Source organism: Spea bombifrons, chromosome 4, assembly GCF_027358695.1.
Source record: "Spea bombifrons isolate aSpeBom1 chromosome 4, aSpeBom1.2.pri, whole genome shotgun sequence".
Taxonomy (NCBI): Eukaryota; Metazoa; Chordata; class Amphibia; order Anura; family Pelobatidae; genus Spea; species Spea bombifrons.
In genome coordinates this window covers 96,756,404-96,773,105 of record NC_071090.1, presented here as the reverse complement: position 1 = coordinate 96,773,105, position 16,702 = coordinate 96,756,404, and the positions used below count along the sequence as shown (strand labels likewise).

Here is a 16,702-nt window from a genome sequence, read left to right as displayed (position 1 = left end):
ACATCAGATTCCTCAACCCCATGACATAGGGATTATTTCTCCCCAGAGGACAAAGGCCTGCTTTTAAAAGACATTACGGGAAGACCACTTGTATACCAGATGCCCGTAAAACCACGGAGGCATCTACCTCGCACGGGTTCAGCCGTGACGCCCCATCTGCTGAGATAGGGTGGGCTATAACTAAACACTATACTAGCGTTCTTCCACAGATATAAGATACTGAACAGAGAGATGATCGTGTACTTACACAGTAACCACCGCAACCACCCGACATACAGTGTACAGAATATTAAAGCGTACCTACCATATCAACCAGACACGTCCCAGTGGTAACAGACCAATGTAATGCTCTTTCCATACCAACATACTGATGTAATGCTGTTTACATACCAACATACTGATGTGATGCTGTTTACATACTAACATAAGCAGTGTCATTGTCTTCTTACCATGTGAATGATTATTCCTCCCCATTAAGTTATCTTTACCCTATTGTTGAGTTGCATCCCCGAGGACGGGGTGAGAGGACGTATGACTTCAGTATAGGAAATTGATTCAGTGCTGGCTCTCCTGCCAATCTCAGCCTCAATGACCTTGCAAACTAAATATATAACTTCCCACAAAATTACACTGATTGACAAATCCCGCATTGGCCCGATTAAAGGCCGCACTTTCCCCGCATCGGCCTATAATCGGGGTTTAGCACAGGGATTTTTTTTTTCTTTATCATTTAGCCCTGCAAGCAGCAGGGTTAGGATCCAGGTCCCCTGCAGCGCTGCAGGGGGATCTGGATCCTCCTCTCTGGCAACCGGTGGACATCTGCGCTATGCAGACAACCCCCCGCTGCTGCCAGCACTTCCGCTGGGTCTTCTATGAAGCCCCAGCAGACGTGCCAGCAGCCGAGGTTGTCTACGTGCATTGGACGTCCACCGGCTGCCCTGCTAGACACCAGGGAGTCTGGGGATGCATTGGAAGGTAGGCATATCAGCGGAGCAGAGTGGCATATCTGGGGGGCATAAAGCATGTCAAGGGAGCAGAGTGGCGTATCTAGGGGGCAGAGGGGCATATCTATAATTAAGGTGCATTATGAATTAAGGGGGGACCTTAAAATGGCTATTGTTTGTATTTAACAAAATGCTTACTAACTGCATAATAGATACCGAAAATGTTAAAATACGTGTATTCCTGTTCATTAGATAAAAAACTCTTTAAGCATTCCACTAATGTGCATTTCTTCTCTAAAAAAATTTTTTTCTTTAAAATAGCACCAAACTTTAAGAGTGCGGTCTATAATCGAGGCAATACCGTATAAAGTGCACGCCGCAGGCAGTCTCCAGAAATGTATTTATGCTAAACAATAGTTTCTCTTTCAATAAAAAGAAAAACTAATAAGTGATGATTTTAAGTGCAGGATAAAATTATGATATTATCTCAGATGGCATAAGTTCCACTGTTGTGAAGTTTTCACGGAACCAAGGCATTTTACTGCTTTTACTACTACTACTACTTTATTAACTATTTTTACCGACAGTGGGGAAGCATTCTGCGGTATGCTTCCTGCACACGCCCAGAGGAGATTCCATTGAAACGGGGGGGGGGGCAGCAACAGCCAATCGCATGCGTGCTATCTGAACATGGACGTTTGCTAGCCAGCTATTGGCCGCAAATAACGCATGCCCTGGTTTGTCCATGCAAAATGCCAAAAATTTCAATTATATAGAAGAGGCCAAGCTATGTGTTCGGCCTAAGTCAAGAAGAAAAAGGTAAAGGACTAACTAAAAATAAATAAAAAATATTTAAATATTATATATAACACACATAATGTAATATATATATATATATATATATATATATATATATATATATATATATATATATAATGGGTGAATAATATAAGAAAAACTCTGAGTTTTAGGTACCTTTGTATTTGTATCATGTGCCTAGAAGATAATATTTACAGAAAGCCACATGCTTTCTTCCTTAATGGTTGTTGGAGCATAAAGCCCCCCCTTACAGGGTAAGATCTTTAAAGAAAAGATATGGGGATATATTACCCCTCATTAGTGACTCCTACCCCATGTATTTTATATATCAGGAATAGGATTTGCTACAGTTTTACTTGTATGTGGGCATGGGAGCGATTTCTGTGCATGCGCACAGGAGTGCGAACAGAGCCGGCGCTGACTGGTGGTACATATATCACACGCAAGGAGTTTTCGGCTGAACACGTCTCCGGCATGGGAAATAGTGTGCAGACGCGCCCCCCCCCGACATATTTAAAGGGACCACACAGCTCCTATATACTTTTAAGTGATGCCCATAGGCAAATCACACGGACCGCTCTTAAATTTCAAAAATATTTCACCTTTTCTTTAGGAACGTTCCTAGGCTGAACTCCGCACGGTTATTAGAAAATCTGGTCAACGTGACATTTATCCCCAAAAAAAAAACAAAAACTAAAAAACGTGGGAGCTGTGGCCTTGGTCCAATCGCTCAGATTATATTTCTGGTAGGAAAACAAAACAAAACAAAAATAAATATAAAATACTAGATTAGGATTTACCGAACAGACATAATTTTGCAAAAGTCACACTTGTGACATCGTACATAAATTATTAAACATTTATACAAAACACAGACCAGAACATCAAACTTTTAGGTTTGTTTTGTAAATGATTTGTAAGATGTAGAGTTTACCTCCAGACATTTAAAACGGCTGAAAGAGGGACGCTTCTGTTTTAGTGAATCTTTACCAAGATTTTTTTTATATAACGGGGAAAGGTATTTGGAAGGAAAAGAACGTCATTTTTGTTTACAGCGTTTTAATCGTAAACAGATTTCCCTGTATATACACACTGTCGTGACTGTAGAGCGCAGCGCCACGCTCACACCTGGCAAACAGAACCTCTAGAAAGGATGCACATCAGGGGAGGAAAAAGGGGCAGCGGGGTCAAAAAGAGGGACCGTGCCTCTTAAAAGAGGAGCAATCAGGAGCTGAGTGTTTAGATGGAGGTATTATCTCGCCTGCCGAATATCATACACACGTGCAATAAGCTACGTACGAAGGGCAATTACGGTGCATACATTGATGTGACTCCTGGAAAAAACACAGCAATTACTGTCATTTCTCACATCTAATACTCACATTCCGGAGCACTCTGGAACTCAAAGGGTTAAGCGATTACAGCCATAATAAAAAACATACTGTTTCTAGTAAATGCAATGCGGACACCGTGGCCGCGGGCACAAAGAACTTTTTACAAGGACTCTTTTAATGACACTTTTTACGAGACGGCACATGGATTCACCAAAAGCTTACACGCCTCTACATCTATTACCGTGCTGCCCCCCAAAAAACGGTATTCACTTAGAATGAAGCCTCTTCTCTTGGACCAATACAGCTATATCCATACACCTCGTATCCTATCGCCTATACTGACCATTCCATAGGCTCCTAATAACGGCACACGCGTACATTTCATTGAATCAAACATAGATCGTACGCGTTGCTTATAGAAGCGGCGGCTAACATTACAGACACAGAAAAGAAAAAGGAAAATCCCTACATAAAAGACCAAAAACAACGGAGGAAACTTCCAAACGCTAAACTTGAGGGCGCGATGGATCGGTTTTTTACACCTAATACTGAAGGTTGGTTTGCATAACTCATACAGAACAAAAACAAGCAATATATAAAACTCTATAGGTGGGAGAGGAACTAATAATATTCATATTCTATCCTAGACTACGACCTCAGATCTAATAGACGAAGCCAGAACTCTAGGAACAGCTTCCAGGTGCTAAAGTTCATGACACAGAAGGCATTCTCTCACCTTGTAGGAAGCGTGCTGCTCTGCGACGGCAAGCAATGTGTCTCCTCTGGCAATTGCCGGCTGACTGCTCTCCCTCCCAGCAGTGTCATTATACAACCGCGCGCCGGAAGAAGCTGCAGCATTGCATAAGCCCAGACCAGTCTTGTTCTATAAGTTCCCGCAGTCTGGGTGTTTAAAATAACGACACCTAGTGGCCGCTTTGGGTATTGAAGGACATCATAGTGCTAAAAAAAAATTTAGACAAAGCCTAGATCAATGTAGCCGTTTGGGCTTTAGATCATCAAAACCTAGCATAAAAAGGCTTCTTTACCGGCGAATACAAATACGGAGGACTGCTTATCAAGTCTGGACCTCCTGCGTAGGTAAAGCTCATGAATTCTACATTTAATTACTGACCAGGCTGGATTTATTTGCAAGGAATTAAACTTCTAACCAGTAATATCACAGACTGAAAACATCTGACCACAAAGCTCGGGAGCAGACTACTTAAAACCAGCATGTGCCATCACACAGCCAAAGTCATTACATTACAACATCCCAGCTGCATAAGAGTCACGACAGCTCAACATAAATATTTTAACGATAATAACCACAGTAAGAGGCGTTCACGGTATAATCTACATCCCCTGCAATTCCGCATACAGCTCACTGTAATAAACGTCAATACAAAAGAAGCTGGACACCGATATACAAAAAGACAATTAAGTTCCCGATTTCTCCGCTTGGTGGAGAACGTCTCGAGATAGGAGACGGCGAGGAGACGGGAGAGCATCTCAGGACAGGGAATTCATTCATTTGCTGCGATTTCTCCCCCCTGCCATCAGCTTCACCGATGTAAAGGGAAGGACAGAGCACTAACGCCTTGCGAAGTAGGGAGCAGAGATAAAAAGGTTGTCTTGAAAAGACAATTAACACATTTACTAATCCGTGACCTTACTGACATGGTCATGCTACGGTCAGGCAGGAGGAACCTCCACCACTGTGAAAACCCAGGAGATTCTCATGAATTGACCCCTTTCCCTGCTATCTCATGTCCACAAACCTAGAGATAAGGATTCCTTTTGGCCCCGGGACATCTTTATAAGACTGATTAGAGTCCCAGCACTCTATTGTTTACAGCAATGTATAGAAATAAGAGTAGATTGTATTTTCTTAGTCTAAAAGGGACAAAGAGCTCAAAAGCATTTCATATTCATTTAAAACTTATGCTTTAACAAAATCTAACGTCACTATTTTATGACCGCTTCGGAGGTGCAGAGACTGCAATTTTGACCTCTGCGCATGTTCCAGGGCTGCCGAGCGATCTCAATTAATGTTAGTATTACGTGGTTATGATCCAGCGCTACCCGAGCAGACATAAAACTTATTGGGGACTGGAAGGTCAGCCTGATTAGATTTCAAATGGGGGTTTTAAGGGATCTCAGGAGTTTTCTCCATGATATTGACATACCCAGAGAAAGAACACAGAAGACGCTGGCATGAGTCCAATCCTCAGGCCATCTTGAACCTCTTGTCCATGCATATACCTCGGTTTCTTGGACCCCACGGTAGTTAACACATTTAAATTAACTTTGTAACCCTTTGTAAGTGACCACATGGTGTACCTCAGAATCGGAATCAGGACTCCCCATTGTGTCTTGGAAGGCACAACATTTAAGGAGGACAAAAAACATCTACAGCAAAATACTCGCCGCTGTTCCCGGTTTTAGGATACACTTTAAAACACATTTACAGAGAGGTTTATATTCACAAATTCAGGAATTTGGAAAATTGATCCGTTTCCCCTCATTTTATTGGCAACAGTAACAAAACTGCAAACGCATACATAGAGTGGGACAGACAAAGCTCATTCATCATGTTCAACATATGTAAACACTGTTTCAAAAGACATCACATGGCGCTCTAAACCCTCCAATAATTCATGCTTGTGATGTGCGGCTTCATGATCACACGTGATGTCTCAAAACAGGATCTACACAGAAGCAAAAAATAACTCATGTTCCTAATAACATTCCACGCCGAATGCCCTCAACACACGAACCGGGATAACTGAACGTAGCTGGAGACCTGCTGGACCATACCACTCCACGGGCTGCTGGGACACCAAACGTTCTTCTCACGCTGTGGAGCAGAATTCGTTTTATGTATACCGCTTAAGGCTGTCCATGGAATAAACCTAAATATTGTGATAGGTGCTACAGAGAACTTTCCGATAGTGTCTTCCTAAATGGCCACACTTGTAGCAAATGCCCAGATTAAGGGTTTAAGAGAGCGCAGGAGCCACCGAGGCTGGTTACATCTGAATGAGGATTAAGCGATGAATGAATTGCAGGCATTATGTAGTATGTTTGTAGTTTTGCATGTATGGTCGCTGAAGCCCGGCTATTCAGAGGAACATACAATCTGTCCTCGCAGTACCCATAACCCGCATTCTGCAAGAACCCATCTGTCCTCCCCGCTGCCTTCCGCGCAGATTAGACCAAGTTCTCGTGGTGTTCCTTACAAAGTATACAGATTGAGCTAAATCTGTATATGGATACAGCTGCTATCCATAACATGCACATTAAAATAAGGATTTCATCTTTTCACGCATGTAAAGCTTAAAACCGAACCGCATTTGTCTGTGAAACAACCTTACGCCAAATCAGCAGCTTAATTCCCACCATTCCTTCGCTAAGAATTATCAAAGAAAGAAGGGACTGCACGGGTTCAACTAGAACTACATGTTCAAGCGACGTTTCCTTTTTTTCATTGTCCGTTTGGCCAGCGCTGGTCATGGAACGCATGAAACCGACGGACGGCCTGTACTCGTACGATAAACCCTCCGCTGCAAGTGGAAAATGTTTACTGTAAAATTCAATAGCCCCTACAATACTCCGGAAGAAAAGCATGCGCAATGCGGAAAGGGAATTGAGATCTGCGTGGGGTAATCTTTACACTACAATGAGAATTCTCCGTGGGTCGGCGGTTTCACAGCAGGGGGCGAGAGACGGGAGTCGATCAGAAGGTTATCAGCGGCCATGAAACGCATTCCAGAATTCTTCAAAGTGAAATCTCCATCCCCACCTAGATGCCTATTATGATGGATCGTACGCGCAGAAACATGGGACAGACGGATTAACTAACCCCACCACACCTCCAGGCTAGTTGCTCCTGCATGGGCAAGTCAGCCAAGTAGTGCCAACGTACAAGAGCAAAGTCATAAAAACGTACACCGTATGGCAAGATTTGACTTGGCAGGCATTTCAGAATACAAGCCAGCCCAGTAAATGCACTATGGCCCTGTCTGAACATAAAAAACATTATAAACAGACACACCTTGTGCTTGTTTGGCAGCAATTGTAATGGTTTTGGAGATATTAACCAAAGAGGCCGAGATGTGTGTCTCACGATAACAGGGACAGCGTTATCTGATGAGCTGTGTGCCCTCCAGTCATCCATCCCTCCCTAAAAAAAGACTGCCTGAAGCAATCAGCAACTATCAGCAACTTAATAGAGAAGAGATAAGATAACGGGGGGGGGGGTAATAATGCACATTCTGGGAAAAGGCAATGAACAGATCACTAAGAACCTCAAAAAGCAAAGCTGCCATTGTATAGAAAAGTCTATTCTTTATATTTAAAATAATGCAACCCATCGGTTTTCTGAAACTGGACTGACAAAAAAAAGAACATCTTTAGCTTTCGAGAACTCAAGATCTCCTAAATGCAGCGGCGAGCAGCCAGGGAAACCGCCTGTGAAAAGGGACCGATGGTGGGGCAAGGAAGAAATTAGGATTACGGACCCCCCTGCAGTCTGCATGAAAGGGTAGGCTGAGGGGGTCGGTCACTACATCACATCTAGCTTTAAATATAAAATTACCGCAATTTCTAAAATAAGGCCATCCTGATTATAAGCCAAACCACCACACTTTCGGTTCTTAACCGGGGAAAAAAATGGCTGTGTATACAGTGACATTAGGATACCTGGTGTGATACCGAAGACCCTTCTACAACCTGAACGATTGCCCTAGCCCCTTTGATACATTTGTTTAATGTATGTACCTATATTCAATAAGAAAACGTATTATTTATTGTTTTATATAGCGCCATCAAATTCCGTAGCGCTGTACAATGGTTAGACAGGACATAACAAGTATTATATAACAGACTTACAGAAACAATTTCTTAAGTAAAACCCAGAAAGGCCATGTTAGGCGGTCCTACTGAATAAAAGATTTAACCCTGTGCCGGACTTACCATCTGTTATTCTGCTACCTGGACGACATTCACCCCTTCAGAAAAAGACCCTAAAATATCAAAGACGAAAAAAAAAAAAATCAGCAAAATGACGTAATCAATGTTTAACAAAATCGTAATCTATAAACGCCAGCCACGCCATAACCCAGGGCTCGACAAATCCCAGGCGCCAGGTCGCCATGGCGACAGAGAATTTTGTCCTGGCGCCTAGGTTTTGTCAGCCTCTTACATCCATAAAAAATTGTGGATGTAAGAGGCTGAGTAACCACACGGGGGCGCTGCTGTCTGCCCAGGAGTCTGGGCAGACAGCACAGCCACTCCGAGCCCGCCCCCGAGCCTGAGATCACTCCCACGGAGTGATCCTGTAGGCTCTAGGCTGAAAACGCGGTTGCTGCAAAACCAGCAATCGTGTTTTCAGCTACCACAGGCAGCTTCAGGGAAGGGGGTTGTGTGTTGATTGGGTCCCCACACAAGTGTGGGGACCTGACCCAACACCCCCCTGCTGCCTGATCGCTCCATGAGAGCGACAGTGCAGCGTTAACCCCTTCAATGCCGCGATCGCGGCATTTAGGGGTTAATTCCCGTTTTGTACAGGGCTCTGCTGCTGGTGGTCTGCCTGGAAGCCCATGCAGACCAGCAACAGCAAAAACGAGCCCCCAGAAGCCCTTTGATGATTCCTGTAGGCATGGAAGCCTACAGCAGTCATCAAAGACTCCCCCCTGCAATGGCTGGTCTATAGACCAGCAATTGAGTCCCAGCTGCCAGAGGCAGCTTCAGGGACAGGGGAGAGGGTTCTTTGGTCTCCACATGAGTGTGGAGACCTGACACAACACCCCACTGCTGCCTGATCGCTCCATGAGAGCGACAGTGCAACGTTAACCCCTTCAATGCCACACTTGTGTATGACACATTCGTGGCATTGCAGGGGTTAACATTTTTTCCCCACAAGCTTGTGGGGACTAAACATCAGTCAATGCTGTGCTCCAATGGAACATCAGCATCGAGAGAGTTAAAAAAAATTAAAAAAAAATGAATAATAAAAAAAAACCTGCACTGACCTGAAAGTCCAGGGTGCTTCCAGGTCAAACGCTGTGAGTTTAGTAAGTGGGCTGATGATGATCGGATCCCTCCTGACCAACTGTTAGTTTAAAAAAATCCTGGCTCCTAACTTTTTTACCTGGCGCCTAGATTCACAACAAATTTGTCAAGCCCTGCCATAACCATTACACGCATTTATAAAACGGTCTACACCTTGTGTATTTCTTTTATTTACTCAGCTTAAATACTTTAATGATTGCTGGTTTAAATATCAGGAACCATGTAATCCCCACCACGGCCTGAAAGCCGGGTTCCCTGTCCCCAATTCACCTTCCTACTCCTTCTTTCTCCCAGCGGGGAACAAAAACCCAAACTCTATGACATGAACTGCCCAAAACATTAACATTTTTAATATCTGCAATAAAAGATTTGCATTTAGCTTGAAAGTGTGTTGAGAAGACGCTTAATCCCAACATGGAGTGGACCCTTCTTCTTTATAAAACTTTAATATATGGGATGTTCTTCCGACGCAATAAATATAGGAGGTGGCTACAGAAATACACAAAACCATGTATTTAACAATAGGAAGGGTGACATTTTTATTATAGATATCTATCAATACACCACAACATGTGTTAAAATGCGTATTTATAGCAGGACTCTAATCACATTGTTGTGTTGTGGGGTGTACACATTGCAAAAGTGTTTCACCAGGAGAGACTCCAATTACATGCATCAGGTCTCTCGGTTTATATGTGAAATGATGCAAAAATGTAGCTTTTTGTTTTTGGCACTTAACGTACAATACGTGTTGTCCGCAAGAAGCCTTTTGGGAGCCAAGTAGAAATCGTTGAGGTATAAAAGAGCATTTGTGGTGGAAACGGTTAAAATGGGGAAGATGCCAAAGCCATCAATGAAATTATTCTGCAGATTGTCTAAAACTTCAACCAAGAAATCTCTATAAAAAACCCGTTTTACAGGTTAAACCCTACTAATAGAGGGACTGATCCAGGACAATGAGCTGGTCACCTGTGTCCTTCTTGAGAACAGAGATCTTTTCCTTGTTTGTTAATTTGCCAAGAGGGAGCTCTTAAAAGCGAGTGCCCGGGTCTTGTTATTTAAAAGGTCACGTAACCAGTTTTTCTCACCTCTCCAGAACGGAGAGAAATGCCCGTTTACTGGTCTAGAGGAAGTCAGGGAAGCCGGGACGGAGATGTCCACCTTCCTGTTGTGGGTTGTCCAACAAGCTTTGCTGGTTGGGCTCGCAGAAAGTACCCAGATGTTCTCCTCTACAAATGAGCCCAGACACTCTTCATTGGGCGAGGCCACCAGAAGCGCATTGTGGGTTATCTTAAGCTTTTGGTCGCCCAAGAACAAGAAATTCATGGGGTTGATTATCTTCTAAAGGATTCAATCTTTCTGCGTGTCCCCTGCCAGGGCTGTAGGGCGCTCACTGTGGCCTCTTTTGTTCTAAAATGGACTGTTTCTCGAGTGGGACCCCTTCCTCAGTATTAATCTAGATGGGATGATAAACAAGACAAGAATAGTAGCAGTGTAGGTTTTATCCCTGCTAATTTACTGGTGTTTGTTGTTCTAGGTTTGTATCCTGTACCCCCCCCTATTTTCTTTCTGTCTGGCCCTGTAATTAAAGCTGTTTTTCTGGATTTTCGGTGGTATAGACACGTGGTCAGTATGGTAGCTAGCGAGTGTGATTTCTCAGTGTTAAGCGAAGCCGTGTTCTTGCTTCCTGGCTCACTTCATGACCACAAGCTGCTGTTTCTTCATCGTCACCACTATCCTCTCTCCCTGCCAGGCCATATACTAAATGAAGGGCGACATCATCTGATGACATCAGACACCCCTCGCGTGAAGCTTTTTGACAAACGTAAGCCCACCAATTTGAGGCCTTTTCATCTTTAGCATGGGACAGTGGACACATCTGCAGCCCGTGTAATTACGCAAACATGTTACAAGCTACATCGCATGCAACATTATAGAGTCAACGTCCCAAGTTCCAGGAGGCGTCCAGGTTGGGAAGATCATGGAGATGTAACCGTTCATGTTAAACAGTCAGCTAAAATGAAAGCTTTAAAAGAAATTACTAAATGCTTTATTAAAAATCATTAAAAACAACTGTTCCAATGAGTAACGCTAGCAAACTAGAGTCACTCCGTCTCTCCCTCCTCTACATAGCATACCATCGCTTCTGGCAGGAGGTTGTTCCCCTCATGCACCCTCTCAGCGAGCTAAAACTTCCGATTACATCTCAGCCTCTGCTTAGAACGTGACCTCTTGTTCTAACATTTCTCCACCTATGAAATACATTTCCTCCTTATAAATTTCTCTATGTACTTACATCTCCCCCCTCTCTTTTCTTTGACCAAGTTATACATATTGAGCTCCCTTAGTCTTTCCCGATACTTTTGCCCTGTACACCATATTCTAGGTGAGACCAGAAATCCACCTCCCTGCTACTTATTCCTCTCGCTATACAACCCAGCACCCTGCTTGCCTTTTATGCACTTTATTGCATTGCATGCTTACTTTTAATTCCCCAGAAACAAGTTCCTCTTCCTTTATTGTCGTAGATAGCACAGCTCATCCAACATTATATTTCACCTTTGGATTTTTGTGTCCCAAGTGCATTATCTTACATTCATCAACATGAAACCGCAGCCTATAGTGTCTACTCTGTTGCAGACCTTTGTATTGCTGCAAAAAGATATACTTTACTCTTGGTAATATAGTTAATAAAACATTAAAAAGTTTGGGCCCCGAGTAATGTTCTCTAAGGTACTCCATTAGTAATTGAACTATTTTAAAATTCAGACCCAAACAGTGCAGTTTATTCATGAGTCTACGACAGACCGTGTCAAATGCCTTCTGAAATCTAGGTATGACATCTACTGCTTCTTCCCGGTCTATTACTTCAGGTAAAATTCGGGTTAGTTTGAAAAGACCACCCTGCATTACATTATAATTATTATATAGCGCCAGCAGATACCGTAATGCTGTTCAAATAGGGGACTGTGAGAATTAAGACAAGTTAGATGACAGCATTAACAGAAACACATTCACCTTTTCTACTCCCTACATACTCCCTTCTAATCGCACGGCCTTTCTAAAACATTTTACGCCTCGGCTTACTCAAAAAACGTTTACACAGAGGTTAATTAATGCGATAAAAGTCTTACAGACCACAATCTTCCTCACCAAACAGCGATCCTACTGCCCAATCTATTATTTAAATGAAAAGTACACAGATAACATCTGAATGTCTATTCTTAGGAAATCAAATGATGGCTGAGCAACAGCGGTGCGTAAAATACATAAATACTGTTTATGCCGTCTGACGGCACTCATTCCAATCCAACGGCACGCTAGCCGGACAGACAAACACGCATGCCGACAAGCCGCGGGGCAATGGAAGAGTTTTAAAAGGTTAAAGGGGAACTGCTGCTACCTATAGCGCGGTCATTGTATTTGTCTATTGGAATAATACAACCTTCTCTCCACCCACCTTATAGTCTAATTGAAAAAACATTTTTGTACTACGTTCCTATGATAATTTTCCCCAAGCTTGTTCAGTTCACCAAAATGCCACAAAGTATATTAATGTAACAAATGGAGCATCACGTCCATTGAAAATGCGAGGCGTCCATTCATAAAGGAAGCCTCTCGTGATCACGTCATCGCGCAAGACTTCTGGGGAGGGTGAATGACAGGCCCCGGCACCAGCAACTGCCACTTAATTCATGAAGTTTTACGCCGGTAATATCGGTTTTTGGCAGAAATACGTGCCACGTCATAGAACATCGTGATGGTTTTAATGGGTTAAGATGGCTGCTGCCATGGTATACATATGGTGGGGTTCGCAACACTTCTATACTGCCTTAACTCTGAGTGTCCATGACTTTGAGGAGGAACATGTCCACCCAGCCAACAGCAATACCACCGCCTGGTGACTTCAGGAGCCGCTGAGCTGACGCTACCGACAATTCTGTGACATGATGGAAAAAAAAGGAGAATTTATTAAGATCCCAGAGAAACATAATATCACCAAATCGCTGCTTGTGTAACCGAGACCCTCTTTATATGATGCAGCTGATTGCTGCCCAGCCATAGATTTATATAATTAGGTAATAGGGTGATACATCTGCACTTTACCATAAGGTAACCAGATATTCCTTTGTGGTTGAAGAGGCTATACGAAACATAATACATGGGGTGGGGTAATTACGCCCTGCAGTATACATATTTTGCAATCATCTCTATATTACAGGAGGCACCTGGTGGCCCTACTTTACGGAGGAACGGTCACATCTCAGATCACAACCACCCCTTTAGTATTATTTTTATTTATGGTACCGTTTAAGTTAAGCTTCCCTTTACTTCCTATGAATCCCACAGTGAACTTTCAAGCAGGGTCCTTTTCACCTTTGCATCGAACGGTCTATGAACCGTTATTCTTCTTCTCGTTATCATTAAACGCCGCAGCCCGAGAAGGAAGCAACACGCTCCATGTGCTACGCATGTTGTTCTATCACAAGTACCCCAAGCACTGGACACTAATGGAAGGCCAAATCAGGGAGACGCGGGACGCAGAGAACCAGGTTCTCCGGAAGAGAGGCGGTCCGTACAATTTAACGACCTAAAGACACGATGCAGGCGTTACGTTTTCTGCTCCTAAGCTGGCCCTGGCCCTGGCCCTCCGTACAAAGAAGTATCTTACTATACAAGTTCAGCAAAATCCGAGATAATCGTAGGATGACTCTACAAACCACCATACGTTCAACCGCTTTTCTATACACTCTGCATGTAACATCATATAATCCCTATAGCAGGCAAGCGATTGTAATAACGCTCCGTTTCCTGCTCAGTGAGTCACTAGCGAAAACTCTCTGTGATGCAGAAGGGAGATATAACAACATATTTATTACGCAAAGACTATTTCCTGATATTATCTCAACACACAAATCCCAGGATCACTGCCAACTGCTCAAATCACAGCAAAGCATTGAATGATGATGTAAAAAGGTAAGAAGTGACATCACAAATGCATTCCTTATTATCTTAGAAGACGAGCCGAGTTTTAGCGGGGTCTGTAAGAATTGCATGACATTTAGTTCAATCACTGTAACCCGTGTCACCAAACACATATAGCGCGATATGCATACGCAGGAGCGATAAACCCGATTCCTGAAGCTTTACCGCGGACGTCTAAACTCTTGGCTAAACCCACGGATTCTTTCTATAAGTCCAAAATGGTATTTATTGACAGGCATGGCACCTCATACACCACAGTGCTGTACAACGGTATGTGTTGTCCTTGTTATTCTGTTATTTTGTACAGTGCTGTAGAATTCTATGACGCCATATAACCCTACGGATAATAATCAAAATGCATTTTATATACATAGCTAATCTCATATGTAAAATATAGTGTACTTAAAAATGGCCCAAGAAAAAATCCTTTTACACAAAACAAATTAAGGCCACATACACAATATTATATATATATATTACATACATACCTCAACTTCAGCTGTGTTTCCTATACTCCCACATTTTAAATGAAGCCGCTTGTGCGACTCATAACTCCAGGGAGCCTCCGTCATACACCCACAAGCTACCCAAAAGGGAAAAAACACTCATCATTCCATCGATGACATCAGAACGTCACTTGCAAACCAACGCCTGCACTTAGAAATTAGAAAAACTTAGTACGCGATGAAAAAGAAATCCGAGAGCCGCTCAGCCCTCTCTGCTGAAATACCGAAATACGTAAACAATGGCGTGGCACACAAAGGCACGCAAACGCCATGATGTCATACATGTAATGGTGAGCTGTCCGGTGACATTTACAACAACAGAAAAGAAAAAAAACAAGCATTATTTGCATTTAGGCAGAGGGGTCTGAACAAAGCCACATCCGCCGAGCACGCGCAGGAGCTGACTGGTGGTAAGTGTATAGGGTGTATCGGGTGTATAGAATGCCATCACACACACCACTGTAATGCAGCGAGCGCTCGTTCTGAAGACTTATTTACTAAATAAAAATAGTTTGAGGAAGACTGTTCAATAAGCCAGCGCGGGGTTAATTATATATAGTGCACGCGTACAGATGTGTCAAATTACCAAACGGGGTAAATAATGCTCTCTATGGATCACGGCTCTCCCCGTAACGCAGCCGTATTTTTGCTGCAAAAAAAGTAGGTCGAGTTAGTATAAAAGCACCGGAAGATACAAAGCCCGGCGGACGTGAATTACCGTTCACACAACGCAAGCAACTTGTACAATCGCCCGGTACAATACCCATTAACGGGCACCTGATTCCAGCTTACGGCCCCTGAGCAGAGGTGGGCGAGATAATGTATACGGGGCGTAAGCGCTTGCTTGCTCGGAACGGAAGGACTCGCGTGTAATCATCATGCTGCGGGTTTTGGTGAATGATGGAGAACGGATGACAGCGAGGAAGAAAGATGCAGCGATGGGATTGGTGCCAACACATATAAACTGGTGCAACATTCATTCATCGGAAGCGAATGGCGGAGAGCGCGGCCGGGGAGGACTTACTGGCGCGTGAGCTCTACCGAGTGAAGTTTTGGACTCTCGCTCCCATGGGATTTTTCTGGGAACCACTAGAAAAGGGTTTTTCCACCCCGAATATTATGCAACATATTCCCTCAATGGGCATTCGTGGTTAAAAAAATGAAACATTCTACCGCAGCCCATTAACTATAAGTTATTGGGGAACAGGTCGGAAATGGCTTTCAGGTGAAACATCTCATGACCTCTGAGGGACCATCGCTGGTGACTCTCTCCTGTCCTAAGAGCCAGCCTGGCAGGTGAGCCAACGCATCTTACCTCAGCTATGTGCACACAGGCAGACTGCTCCCTCTCACAGCAAATCACCTACAGCTCCCTCTTTAGTGAATAGCCAGCAGTGCTCCAGCTGCAGTGACAAAGCAGTGTGCTTCCCAGTGAGAGCATGTGTCACACTGAATGAATGCCAGCCTGCCCCTCCAGTGCCATCACCTCAATGCCCTCCTCTATGCTGCCCGGATCACCACATGTTAAAGATGCCCTCACCCTGTCTCAGGGACCCCAATCCCCAGTGGATGCCACCCCCAGCCCTGGCAGCCCCAAATGCCCATTCATCAATGGCTGACAGTGAGCCAGACACCACCTTCCGTTACCTGACATGGCCGGTTCTCAATGGCGAATCGGTGAAGCGGCCCGTGGCACTGGGCTTTGTCTGCCAGCCCCTGTGAGGCGGAGAGGCACCAGGCGGTGAGTAGAGGAGGATCCCGCGTTATTTCCCACCCATAGAGACCAGAAGCAGCGACATTGACAGTTCGGAACCAGTAAGCCCCTCCCACCGCTGCGATGTCGTCATCGCGCAAGGCGCCAACTCCTGGCAAAGAAGCAAAAGACCCTTCGCCCTGAGACGTCACAGAAAGGCGTGGCTTCCCTACCATGTGCTTCTGCGTCTCTAATTTTAAAGGTAAATTGGCATCACATTATCCCAACAGCGGCGGACGGTGACCACGTTTCCTTTTAAAAGGGGAGCTGTGTGTGACGTGCGGGCTG

At 44.0% G+C, this 16,702-nt stretch overlaps 1 protein-coding gene across 2 annotated transcripts in view; it reads right to left on the bottom strand.

Annotated features, from left to right (window-relative positions):
• The window catches only part of SLC23A2 (solute carrier family 23 member 2), a 43,795-nt gene extending 27,327 nt beyond the window's left edge, over positions 1-16,468 (bottom strand). The window contains exons 1-2 of one of the 2 annotated variants that reach the window (XM_053465209.1): positions 16,309-16,468; positions 8,072-8,121 (exon numbers count right to left, since the gene is read on the bottom strand). The gene's annotated coding sequence lies outside the window, so the exon portion shown is untranslated. Of the gene's footprint in view, positions 1-3,833; positions 3,919-8,071; positions 8,122-16,308 lie in introns of those variants that run through there. The other variant, XM_053465210.1, reaches the window with a different exon arrangement.
• Between the last annotated feature and the right edge of the window lie 234 nt (positions 16,469-16,702).